At 41.6% G+C, this 12,096-nt stretch overlaps 1 long non-coding RNA gene across 1 annotated transcript; it reads right to left on the bottom strand.

The window, feature by feature from the left end:
• Nucleotides 1–1,098: 1,098 nt before the first annotated feature.
• Nucleotides 1,099–12,096, bottom strand: LOC115138751 (uncharacterized). Its single transcript, XR_010465424.1, has 3 exons — nucleotides 11,149–12,096; nucleotides 4,678–5,429; nucleotides 1,099–4,135 (listed from the first exon to the last, which is right to left on the bottom strand). It is a non-coding gene; the product is annotated as an uncharacterized LOC115138751 (long non-coding RNA).

Below are 12,096 nucleotides of genomic sequence, written 5' to 3'. Positions count from 1 at the left end.
GATAGGATCATATTTAGCATTAGGATGAGCACTCTAGAGCACACCAGGACTGTACTGGCTCGGACATTTTCATTTCCAGCACGCGGTTCAAGCAACTACAATGGATGTGTAGCGAGGCCAGTGCAGCTCTGCTTGACTCGGCTCAGTACGGGTCCAATTATTCCACTGTGTGCAGAGTGTGAAGGACATCGTAGTGAAGGACAGGGAGTCATTGTGTGCAGAGTGTGAAGGCCCTTGTAGTGAAGGACAGGGAGTCAATGTGTGCAGAGTGTGAAGGACCTTGTAGTGAAGGACAGGGAGTCATTGTGTGCAGAGTGTGAAGGACCTTGTAGTGAAGGACAGGGAGTCATTGTGTGCAGAGTGTGAAGGACCTTGTAGTGAAGGACAGGGAGTCATTGTGTGCAGAGTGTGAAGGACCTTGTAGTGAAGGACAGGGAGTCATTGTGTGCAGAGTGTGAAAGACCTTGTAGTGAAGGACAGGGAGTCATTGTGTGCAGAGTGTGAAGACCTCATAGTAAAGGACAGGGAGTCATTGAAAAATTGTCTTTATTATCTGAAATTTGAATAATTGACCAAACAGACATTTACAACTACGAGACTAAAATCTTTGTTTTTACCACAACACAAAAACACTTATCTGTTTGTTATGTTTTGTTGATTAGAGTGATCATGAGAGATGCAGTTCAGTAGGAGACCTGTAGCGTATGTATTGTGATTGCACATCATCCTAGGCTAACTAAACATCCTCCTACGCTAACTAAACAGTATATTTACATGCTAACTAAACATCCTCCTACGCTAACTAAACAGTATATTTACATGCTAACTAAACATCCTCCTACGCTAACTAAACAGTATATTTACATGCTAACTACACATCCTCCTACGCTAACTAAAAAGTATATTTACATGCTAACTACAAAAAGGGGACCAACATCAAAGTCCATATATACAAAAGGTAGAAGTCAATATATGGCAGCACAGTGATCGTTCTGGTCTGTCCTGGCACCACAATGGTGGAAGGAGCTTCCAATTAATGTCAGGAAAGCGGAGTCACTGCCCATATTCTGAAAACATCTGAAAGAGTATCCCCACCCCCCCTCCCCAACACCCACCCCCCCTCTTTTCTTATTAGCACTGACTTTGCTGATAGCTACTTTAAGAAAGAAAATGTACTTAATCTACCACGACTGATATGTGGCTGTCTCACCTAGCCATCTTAAGATGGATGCACTAATTGTAGGTCGCTCTGGATAAGAGCGTTCGCTAAGTGACTCAAATGTCGATATAAAATGGCATTCACCACTCCTTGCCAATTGTCAATGCCTTCATATCAGGCATTTCAGGAGTGACCTGGTGTCTCAAGAGGTTTCCACCTGATCAACGTTTATCCCACAGTCAGAGCAGTGGTATGACTTCTCACTAGTGTCCAATTGATTGTGTATCTTTCGATTTTACAGGTTTACAAAACTCTTTCCATACCCAGTACAGTCATAAGGGGTTTCTCCAGTGTGGATTTTCTGATGTGCTCGAAGGCCAGAGATCTGCCCGAAACGCTTCCCACAGTCAGAGCAGCCATAGGGTTTATCTACAGTAGAGCGCATGTGAGGAGGCCTGTGTGTCACCTGGTGTGTTTTTAGATAATCTACCCGGGAGAAACATTTCTCACAGTCGGGGCATTGATACGGTTTCTCTCCCGTATGTTCCCGCTGATGCCTCTTTAAGTGTTTCGCGTGGGCAAACTGTTTCCCACACTCAGGGCAGACATGAGGCTTTTCCCCAGTGTGCGTTCGCTGGTGTTCTGTAAGGTTACCTAGTTTGCCAAAGCTCTTTCCACAGTCAGAGCAAAGGTACGGTTTTTCTCCCCTGTGTATTATTCTCTGATGATTTTTCAATTGGGTCGAATTATTGTAGCTTTTATCACATTCGGGACACTGGAAAGGTTTCTCTCCCGTGTGTGACATCATGTGAACTTTCAACCGATCTGATCTTGTAAATTTCTCGTCACAACGCTCGCAGTGGAAAGGTTTCTCTCCCGTATGTAACCTCTTGTGTTTTTTCAAATTACCCGCTGAAGAGAAACGTTTTTCACAGTCAGGGCAGTGGTGAGGCTTCTCTCCAGTGTGAATCCTTTCGTGTGCTTTTAAGTCCTCTTCTATGAGGAAACGAAGACCACAGTTAGAGCAGAGGTGAGGCTTCTCTCCAGTATGTTGTTGTTTATGTCTCTTAAAGGGTATCCAAGACGTAAAACTTTCACTACAGTCTGGACAGTGGTGGCGGGGCTTCTCTCCAGTATGTGTGTACAGGTGATGATTAAGACCCGTTTGTGTTGTGAAACTCTTCTCACATTGAGAGCACTGGTAAGGTTTCTCACCCGTGTGTATACGCATGTGTTCTTTAAGATGTGATCGTTTTGTGTACCTCTTTTCGCAAACGGGGCACTGGTGAGGCTTTTCCCCAGTATGCGTTCGCTGGTGGGCATTAAGATTGCCCAGTAGACCAAAGCTCTTTCCACAGTCAGAGCAAATATAAGAAGATGCTACATGAACTGCTCTCTGGTGAACTTTTAATTGCCTAGAATCATGGAATTTTTTTGCACAAACAGCGCATTCGTAAGGCTTCTCTTCAGAATGTATCTTCATATGATCTTTTAACTGGTCCGCTCTGGTGTACTTCTTATCACACTGCGGGCAGTGGAAAGGTTTCTCTCCTGAATGCAAAAGCTTGTGTTTCTTTAAACATCCCGCTGTAGCAAAATTTTGCCCGCAGTCAGAGCAGTGGTGAGGATTCTCTCCTGTGTGAATCCTTTCATGTGCTTTTAGATCTTCTAATAAAGAGAAACGAACGCTACAGACAGAGCAGTGGTGAGGCTTCTCTCCGACATGCTTGTGTCTCTTATATTCGATTTCATTAAGGAAATATAAATTGCAATCTCCACAGCGGTATAGTTTCTCTCCAGTGTGTGAGTACATATGGCGCTTAAGATGTATTTGTTTTGTGAAACTCTTTTCACACTGAGAACACTGGTAAGGTCGGTCACCAGTGTGTGAACGCAGGTGTTCTTTAAAGTGTGAAGTGCTATGGTATTTTTTCCCACATTCAGGGCAGTAGTGAGTCTTTTTCCCAGTGTGCGTTGGCTTTTCGGCAATGTGTGTTGGGCTTTCCCCAGTGTGTGTTTGCTGGTGTTTTACCAGCTTGTCTTGTTGAGCAAAATCTGTTCCGAAGTCAGAGCCGAGGTCAGGTTTGTCAACAGTATGGGCCGTCTCCTGACATTGTTCTTCTACATTTATGGAACTTGGCGATCTATTCTCAGAAACAAGTCGGAAGTTAATCTTCTCTTCAGTATGAGACATCATATGTTCTTTCAACTCATCTGAAGTACTGTACCTCTTCTCACATTGCAGACAGTGGAAAGGTTTCTCTCCTTTGTGTAACTGCATGTGTTCCTTCAAAGTTTCCTCAGCGGAGAACCTTCGATCACAGTCAGGGCAGCGGTGAGACATCTTTACTTCATGTAATAACAGGTGCTCTTTAAGATTTGCCTTCATTTTAAAACTCTTCTCGCATTGACCACATTGGTAAGGCCGCTCCCCAGTATGGGTCATGATATGAACTTTCAACTGATCTGATCTGGTGTATCTCTTGTCACAATGGGGGCAACAGAAAGGCTTAATCCCTGAATGTATACGCTTGTGTTTAGTTAAATACCGTGCTGTAGAGAACGTTCGGCCGCAGTCAGAGCAGGGGTGAAGCTTCTCTCCAGAGTGCACTGGCAGGTGTTGATAAAGATTTTTACTCTTTATGAAACTCTTGTCACACTGTGTGCACTGGAAAAGCCTCTTTCCAACATGTAATCGCAAGTGTTTTTGAAGACCTGCATTACTAGAGAATCTCTTCTTACATTCAGGGCATTGGTAAGAACTCACAGAAGATAAACTTTCTTTGCTACCTGAACAGTGGGATGACGTCTCTCCAGAGTGTGTGTGCCGGTGCCGTTTAGGCTGTGATCGTTTTGTGGATCTCTCCTTACGTTGAGGGCTGTGGTGAGATCTCTTTGCTTTGTCAAGTTCCTGGTGTTTCTCCCCTGGTGTAGATAATGTCTCCACTGATGAGTCAGAGGACTCGGGACCCTCTCCTGTATGAATGACATCAGAAAAACATATCAGAGTTGCAACGAGTTACACAATATCAACTTTGAAAAGGTGCAACACCCGCTCACCATTAAAAACATATTTTAACTTTTTAAAGGAAAGATTCACCCATTTTGGCTTGAAAGTTGAATAGCTCAGATGTACATGAAAACATGAAATAACCCTGGGAGAAAATAGAACAGTCAAAAAAGGGGTGAATCTTTCCTTTTAAAAGCTTGCTGTTTCGGCCTTCATCAGAACATCAATGCCATTGACGAAGGCTGAAAACGTCAAGCTTAATAGTTGTTTAAATACAATAAGATGCTTTTTTTTAAATGGTGAGCGAAAGTTGCGCATTTTTCCTTCTCAAATGATGATCAAATGTCTTGGTTGCACCTCAACTCACATCGGTTGAGCAGTGAGAACCCCTCCACTGCTTTCCACTAGATCAACTTTGAACATGAGCACAAATTGGCATTATCATGCAATGTGACATCATCGCCCTGCAATGTGGCGTCTTAAAAGCAATCTGTTCTCTAATTCATACCTTCATTAGCAAAGACCGAAATCATTGCCTCCTGTTCTTCCACTTTGATGTTGAATCTCCGCCCCAACATAAACCTACAGTCCTCCAGCAGCACTGTTGCCTCCTGCTGCAAAGACTGTGTGCCACTGTCACAATCAGGATCTAGTGACTCCCTCTGCTCTGGTATAATGAGCCACTCTGGAGCTGGATCTGCCAACTTCCTGTTATTAGGCAACCGAGATCCTCCCTCCTCATTCGGTACTCCGTCGCAGCTTGCTCGTGAGGTGTCCACCTCTGCTGTCGCTGATTGGCTGGGACTCGTGGGCACACCCCTGGCATCTGCCTGTATTCCTTTGATGTCTTCTTTCAGTTGGAGTAACCGAGACATTCCCTGCTCATCTGATTCCGTTAGATTTACATTTTCACAATATTCCCCTACTATACGACGCAATGAGCGTTGAGTCTTTCCTTTGACCTCTGACCCGTCTTTCCCTCCTATTCCAATACTTTCACACAGGTAATGTAAATTGTCCTCAGTTAAAGTATATAAACTCAATTCGATTTCATCCATCAACGTTTCCCTCTCTCGACTCATATTGTCCTACTCAAGTCATGTGGCAACCTTCGACTGGTCAGCCAGCTAGCTCCTCCAAGGTCTCGGACACTCTGCACACTTCTCTTGCGTGATATGTGCTGATGCTCACATGAAAATAAAGCTGTGCTGTGCTGCCTCCAGGGTAGACAAGAGGTATCTAGGACATGGCCTCGCTCTCCTGAAATAAAATCACACAGAGAAGGGGAATGAAAATCCCAGAATGCCTTGTTGACTTGTTACCCACAGTGACATAATAACTTTTGTTTTTTTTAAACAATAATTATTGATTTGTTCCTGGAGTGCCAAAGGGTAGGCAGGATAAGGCTGCCACCTATCACGGAATTTTCAGAGCTAAAATGACCAAGACACACCTCCAACAACGCATTACACCTCACACAATTCTGCCCCAAAACAATGAAAACTTTTCACCCAGTGGCTTATGCACTATTTCAAAATGTAAAAGGCTCTCGCGCATCTGAGCTACCTTTTTCACAGGTGCATGGTAACAGTTTAATAAAATGAGGAAAAAAAGAAGAAACCAGCACACTGCTCTTGATTGTATCCCTGATCTTTAATAAGCTTTACGTATCGGCCTCGCGGCTTTCGTCAGAGCTTTACGTATGGGCCTCGCGGCCTTCGTCAGAGCTTTACGTATGGGCCTCGCGGCCTTCGTCAGAGCTTTACGTATCGGCCTCGCGGTCTTCGTCAGAGCTTTACGTATCGGCCTCGCGGCCTTCGTCAGAGCTTTTGTGAGTTTTTTTATTAGCACCCTTATCTAGACCTAGCCCCACCCACATCCATTCCACGCATCGAATGGGGTTGGAATCGAGGGAAAACAAATAAGTGCTACCAAATACAACAATATGCATTTCATAAATACTCAAATAAAGTGTGTACATAAAACGTATTAAACACGTCTGTAAAACCACAATGAGGACATCGACCTACCAAGCATGTTTTCATAAATCATTGGGAACATTGCAAGAAAAACATCAGAGTAATCTTAAATAGAGGCATCATTCATGTGCATAATAATGTTCATAATTCAACATAGCATACATAGGCATTTCATCATGTAGACCTAATAAACCTTAATAAAACTCTGAGTTAAAGGGAATGTTTTGTGTTTTTCACCCTCCAGACATTATGTCTGGAGGGTGAAAAACACAAAACATTCCCTTTAACTCAGAGTTTTATTAATATCTCCTCCCCTGTCTGATATCTTAACTTTCGTAGAAATGCCATGTGTTAGGTCATTAAAATGAACTGCGACTGGATAATCCCTGTCATATGTCCTGATTTAACTTTTAAGTTCAAAGATACTCTGTTTGAGAGAACAAGAGGTGTTACCTATATAGCACAGCCCACATAGACATTTAATCATGTAGATAACATGGGGGGCACATAATAATGTCACTCATTTGGAACTGTTTTCCTGTATGTGGGTAGAAGAAATATTCACACTTCATCATATTGTTGTATTGTGCGCAACCTCTGCATTTATAGCTACCATTCGGAAGAGGGCGTAAGAGAGCTTGGCTGATTTTATTTTGTGGTTGGCAGTTGACTTGGACCAATATATCGCGTACATTGCGACCTCTCCTATATACAGTAAGTGGTGGATTCTTACATTCAGCTGGCAAAGCTGTGTCCGATGAGAAAATATGCCAGTGTTTCTTGACAGCATCTCCCACTTTTTGCGAGTTCAAAGTATATGTGGTGGTGAACATTACAGTGTTCTTTAGCTCTAGCGGGTATTTTTTGAAGCAGTTCATCTCGTGTTTTCCCCAATGCCAAATTAAGAGTTTCATCCACACATTGTGGAGAGTAACCTCTTCTTAGAAACCTATTGTTCATCTCCGCTGCTTTTTCCAGATTGTCCTCTGTGGAGTGGCGTATATGCGCCGCAGTCTGAAAAACGGGCTTCTTGCAAGTCCTCTTTTTAATGGCTCAGGTTGGAAGCTGTCCCCTTGTAATATAGTACTTCTGTCCGTTTCTTTTCTATACAGAGTTGTAAATAGGGTTCCATTTGATTTCTCAATCCACATGAGAATGAACACGTTTATTGTCACATTCAATAGTGAATATGAGATTGGGGTCAATGTCATTGAGTAATGCCATAAAGTCTGACAGCTCTGCCAAAGTCAGGAGCGCATAATATTTCTCTTGTCCAAAGCCCAGCGCGCCTCTCCAGGGTGCTGTTGGAGAGACGCCGCGCTCCACCACCACTCAAGTCATCTAATATAAATCATGTTGCCTATAGTAGAAAGAGTAGCAGAATATGTGGCCTTTCTATAGCCTACAGACCATATTTATGACAATGTTAAGTGAAACACTGTTTTTCTACATCATACACGTGTCGCTGATCAAATAGCCTAAACGGTGCCGTATCAAATATGCTTCCATTTCAATGACTTAGCACTCACCATATACAAAAAAAAAGGTCAGGTCGAAATGAAACGGACGATATGGAATGAAAGTAGGCTATTGACCGGGGGTTTCACTCCTTGGGCTAAATTATAATAAATCAGTGATTTAAATTGTAGGCCTATTCGTTCTTTTTTTACGAGCTAGTCATAGCAAAAAAATAAAATACTTGCTTTCCCTGCTGTGTAAACACAATGATTCTCATTGCAAATGAGCTCAAAATAACTCCCGATATACTTGGGTAGCTGATATGCTGATCAGAGAGACAAAACTATTAGTCTTAAACTTTGGTCATGATTCAGGACTGGACTAATAATGCCAATACAGCTGCCTATGTGGCATGGATAGGTATTTATAAAACTGCATTGAGGCCGACACTATTATATTTTGCGGGGATAGGAGGAGCGGCGGCAATTTTTGGTGCTTGCCTAGGGGCGGCAGAATGGCGAGGACCGGTGTTGTGCAGAAAATCTCCCCCCTGCCAGAATCCCCCCCACTTTCTAATTCCCTTCATTTTGTGTCTAGAGTCAAATACTTTCTGTGGCACACATCAGAGTCAAATACTTTCTGTGGCACACATCAGAGTCAAATACTTTCTATAGAACAAAATGCACAACCGAAATTAATAAATGTGTGTTATATTAAACAGATAAAGTAAAATGTTGGCAAGCAATAAACATTTCAGAATGGTTGAATTATTATCTTTACAATTACAAAATACTGGTCGAATAAGACATGGGCGAGATTAAGAATTTTGGCAAAAATATTTATTTATAGACCAATACAAAATAAGTAGCGGATTTAAGTAAGGGGAGATTTTCGGCACAACACCGGGCCCGACTGCAGGGTTGTGTCAACCAATACCACATCAATTCAATCGCCGCATCGCACACTAGGCCATTTACCTAATGCAACACACCTGGTCTCCCAGACCTAAAGCAAATAGGTTACCAAGTGAATGGAGAAACAAGAGGCCCCCCGTGGCATTCAGGACCAGTGTTCCCTGCTACATACTAACGTTCGCGTGCCAGTGTATACATCAAGACCGAAACGATGAAGTATCTATGAATATTTCACTCAACAGCTTCACGATTTGAGAAGATGTGAAACTACCATACAGAGAAGTTAAGTATTTGCTATCATGTTTTCGGGTTCAATTGCCTGTATAGCCAGCTAGCTGTTAGCAATACTAGCTAGGTAGGTAAGATATCTAGCCTCCCAGAGTCGAACAATGAACATATTTTGACCACGTGCACGCGGTCTTCATTGGTAGGTTAGTTTCAGGACTGTAAATATAATGGACTTGTCCTTGCAATGTATTTAAAGTGAACAAATTAAGCTATGAATCAAAGTCGGACCTTTTTTTACTTACCTTTTCCCATCAGCGTCTCCTCAGCAACACTAAAAGAAAAATACTTCCGGGTCACGGAATTAGCCGTTTTCAAAATACAAGTCCCTAATGTAATAGAAAACTGTCATTAACCTATATTTGTCTAAAACATTAACTAATATGTTCATATTTAAGTGGAATTTGCATTACATTTTGAGTTTTAAAAAGTCCAAATATGCCTGGACACTATATGGTACAAATACATAGCTGTGTACAGGAAAAACTCTTCTTTGAAAGTGTAAAGTGGTGTAGGGAGAACGCAGGAGGGATGGTCTGTAGAATCTACATATGGTGTAATTACGTAGGGCGTTGAATCATGGAGTGTTGCTGGCCTTATACTGTGGTCAAATAGCTTAAAATGGGTTGCCTGGATACTATATGGTACATTTAGCATTGTACAGGAAAAACTATATAGATTGTGTCCATAAAGCCAGGGTTCTGTCTACTTAGAGTTCCTAGAATACAAAACAGGTGAGTTTGAACACAAAGCTTGGTCATAAGAAGCTTTATGTTGATATTTGAATCGAGACACACATATTAGCACCATGCCCAAACACACGTTCTACTCCACCCACTCAATTGGTCCCAACGCAATCCACTACAGGCCTATAAATTACATATTGGCTTATAAGTATTCAGACGCCTTGACTTTTTCCACATTTTGTTAGGTTACAGCCTTATTCTAAAATTGATTAAATTAACAAGGCAGCTCCCACAATTTGATCAATTTCTCCCAGCCAACCAGTAATTTGTGTAAGTGCTGTGCTTGTTGTGTGTCCTTCCCTATAAGCTGAAAGTCTGTTGTCAATTTGTTTACTGTGAAATAGCATTGTATCTGGTCAAACAACTTTCTCCAGAAGTTTACTAAGGGTTGGTAACGGGCTGATTGGTCGGCTATTTGAGCCAGTAAAGGGGGCTTTACTATTCTTGGGTAGCGGAATGATTTTTGCTTCCCTCCAGGCCTGAGGGCACACGCTTTCTAGTAGGTTCAAATTGAAGATGTGGTAATCTTGTCAATCATACTCAGTAATTTTACATCCAGATTGTTAGACCCCGATGGCTTGTCATTGTTGATAGACAATTTTCTCACCTCTTCCACACTGACATTACGTAATTCAAAAGTACAATTCTTGTCTGTCATAATTTGGTCCGATATACTTGGATGTGTAGTGTCAGCTTTTGTTTCTGGCATGCCAGCCCTAAGTTTGTTTATCTTGCTAATGAAAAAGTAATTAAAGTAGTTGGCAATATCAGTGGGTTTTGTGATCAATGATACATTTCATTTAAGTTGCCCCAAAGCTTTTTACGATCATTCTTTATATATTTTATTTGTTTAGTGTGGTTGTTTGTTCTTTTTTAGTTTAGTCACTTTTTTTTGTACGTTTGCCAATCAGTTGTGCGACCAGACTTATTTGCCATAGCTTTTGTATCATTGAGAGGGATGAGACAATTGTTTCAATTCCTCATCCATCTAAGGGGATTTAACAGTTTTAAGTCAGTTTCTTAATGGGTGTATGCAAATGAGTAACTGGAATAATAATTTCATTAATGTGTCAAGCATCTCGTTGTTCCTCATGACACCAGACCAGCAAATATTCTTTACATCAGTAGCTAAAACAAGGAAATAAAACCATTGAACATTTATGTAATATGACTTCATTTTTTCTTTTCAAAGACCAACATCTTCCACTGTGATGTTGACTTTCTGCTCCAGCAGCACAGTTAACCTCTTAAAGAGTTGGCCAAGATGCCATCTCTGGAGCCTGCTGAACACTCAGGGCTCTACTGTTACAACAAGGACCCAGTGACTCTGTAGGCTGTCTCAGTTTGGAAGGACAGCGGCAGGCTAAGCAGGTCCTCAATCTCCTAAAATAAACACACCCATATATATACATTACACAAAAGGAAATCAATATGCTCTACTAATGGGTTTCCCACTCTAGAGTTTACAAGGTTAAATCATTTCTAATTCCCAACATCTCCTTCTCAGTCCATTTACAAGTGGATGTTCTAGGCTTCTGAAGTTGTGCTTATCTTTCTAATCTCCTGTCAATTTAAGTCTTTATGACAGATTACTCACCCCTCACTCTGCTGTGGTATGAGTCACGGTGGAGTTGACTTTACCTCCAGCCTGTTGCTGAGAAACCAAGCCCCTCCATCCTCATTCTGTATTCCTTAGACGTCTTCCTTCAGTTGGTGTAACCGAGACATTCCCTGGTTAGTTGGTTCCAGTAAATCAACATTTTCACAATATTCTTATTTTACCCAATGAGCGTTGACTCTTTCCTTTTACTTCAGATCCATTTATGCCACAACGTTCAAACCGGTAAAGTACATTGTCCATAAAATCAGTTCGATGTCATCCAACAACATTTCCCCATCTCGATTTTATGTTTCCTACTCATGTTGCAAATATGTGGCAGGGCTCACATGAAGATCGATCCAAGTGGTCCTTCCAGCATTGAAGGAGAGGAGCAGGTTGAGGTCTTCGCTGTCTTCAATGTAAGCCTACGCTATGAACTTAGAAGGTAGTCGGTACACTCAAACACACCAGCAGCATATAAGCACGAGGGAAGTCTCTACCACTCCAATGGAGGACACAGTAACTTTTGAGTTAAAGGTATATTCTAATATGCATACCATTAAATGCATGCGGTAAAACAATGCAGGAAATTGAAATGCGTCTCCCATGACAACATTTTAACAATAGGACTATGTTACGATTTGAAGCTACATCATTTTGTTAACAAAACAAAAAATGTCTTTACATTTATACAAATATATAAATAAGCAAGTCCCATGTCGTTTTGATCACAATAAATACTAACGTTACCTAGGTTCTCTGGCTATCTAACTAGCTAGGGTGCATCAAATTAATATCGAATCAATACATTTCAAGCAAAGTTTTGCACAAGACTGTAAATCGCTAGGTAAATAACTCACCATTTAAACATTTTTGAGCATTTATGAAGCTTTATCAGTAGTACAAATGTGTCCATGGTTGGACCCAAAGATGGAGGTCATTAGC

The sequence above is a fragment of the Oncorhynchus nerka genome, linkage group LG12, assembly GCF_034236695.1.
Source record: "Oncorhynchus nerka isolate Pitt River linkage group LG12, Oner_Uvic_2.0, whole genome shotgun sequence".
Taxonomy (NCBI): domain Eukaryota; kingdom Metazoa; phylum Chordata; class Actinopteri; order Salmoniformes; family Salmonidae; genus Oncorhynchus; species Oncorhynchus nerka.
This window is presented reverse-complemented; position numbering and strand designations above follow the sequence as displayed.